This window comes from Solanum tuberosum, unplaced genomic scaffold (assembly GCF_000226075.1).
Source record: "Solanum tuberosum cultivar DM 1-3 516 R44 unplaced genomic scaffold, SolTub_3.0 scf00374, whole genome shotgun sequence".
In the NCBI taxonomy this organism is placed as follows: domain Eukaryota; kingdom Viridiplantae; phylum Streptophyta; class Magnoliopsida; order Solanales; family Solanaceae; genus Solanum; species Solanum tuberosum.
In genome coordinates, this window is record NW_006239301.1 from 225970 (window position 1) to 227479 (window position 1510).

At 30.5% G+C, this 1510-nt stretch overlaps 1 long non-coding RNA gene across 4 annotated transcripts in view; it reads left to right on the plus strand.

The window, feature by feature from the left end:
• Nucleotides 1-420: 420 nt before the first annotated feature.
• The window catches only part of LOC107057787 (uncharacterized), a 2177-nt gene continuing 1087 nt past the window's right edge, over nt 421-1510 (plus strand). For 2 of the 4 annotated variants that reach the window (XR_001471563.1, XR_001471560.1), the window contains exon 1: nt 677-837. This is a non-coding gene — a long non-coding RNA (uncharacterized lncRNA). The other 2 variants (XR_001471562.1, XR_001471561.1) reach the window with 2 other exon arrangements.

Below are 1510 nucleotides of genomic sequence, written 5' to 3' on the forward strand. Positions count from 1 at the left end.
TAAAAAAAGAATTTGAAAAAACAAAATTTATATTACATGAAAATTATATAAAAGTGATTATTTCAAGAAAAAAAAAGGGATATATATTATGAAATAAGCAAATAAGAATGAAATAGAAATAATAATATAATATTGAGGAGAGAGAAAAAGATTCTTTTTTAGAGAGTAAAATAAAGAATTGAATTGGAGTTGGTTGTCTGAAACAATAGAGAACTATATATCTGGATAGTGAAATAGAGAACAGGGTTGGAGATGCCCTAAATACTAATAAAATATATCTCATATTCAAGTTATACACACACACACACATATATATATATATATCTTTTTTTTTCGAAGTTAACGGATGCACGTACACCCATGCACAACATGTTTTTCTCGTAATCAGTATCCATTACTATATTACTCTTATTTAGAAGTGAGAGTTGGAAAGGACCAACATGGCTGCAAAAGTTGTACCCTTGGCTGCAAGAGTTGTGAAGGACCAACATGGCTACAAAAGTTGTACCGTTGGCTGCAAAAGTTGTACCGTGCAATTTCAACAAATAGACAAGTAAGGCCATTTTGGTAATTTCAAGGCATAAATTGGTACTTCTTTCATAAGCCACCTGTTATTGCTTAGTGCAGTTTTTTTCCAATAGTTAACTCATTCCCACTTTTTTCATTCTAGGTTATTCTTTCTAAAGCTCTTGAAATTGTAGAGAAAATACTATCAAACGTTCTTAATTTCTTTGATTCTTTCTTTATTTTGTCTATTTATTTACAGGAAATTAATAAATTTTGCGCTTTGCCATTGTTGAAATTTCCAAACACGCAGAAAGAGCAAATACAGTTCAGGTAACAATCTCTTTTCCAAGTTCAAATTTGAGTCGTATCATGTATGTGTGATTATTGCTCTGTTTCAGCTTCTCCTTGGGTTCTATCATTACCTTACCCTTATTTAGAAGAGACAGTTAGAGAGGACTAACATAGAATAAAAAAGTTGTACCAAAAGCAAGTTAAATTGTACTATTTTATTTTTTTCATACAGTACATGTACTTATTATAGATATATTATACAGAAGGGAAAACTGTCGAACACTTTTCAACTATTGCCAAATAGGGGTATTTTTGTCATTCTGCTTTCCCGTCTGAAAGTGATAAGCCAGGCAGGGAAATTATTATCACTTCAACTTTTCAAAGGCTGCATTGTGTACGTGTCTTTCTCTCTATGCATTCATCAAACACCTACTCTTCTTCAATTGACCTATAATTTTTAAGGCTTTAGGGTCATCCCCATTTTCCCCCCTGTGCTATACTTTTTGTTTCTGCTTTTGCTTGTGTCTTGCTTCCTTTTTTTTTTTTTTTATATATATACTAGATGCAGGATCCGTTTTAGCACGGACTTAATATATGTTACTTTTTCTGTCGATTTTTATTGTCATGTTATATTTTTCAAAAATCAATTTGATTAATTTTTAAAATTAAATTAGATTTAAAAATAGATACTCAAGAACTATATGAAAAGTAC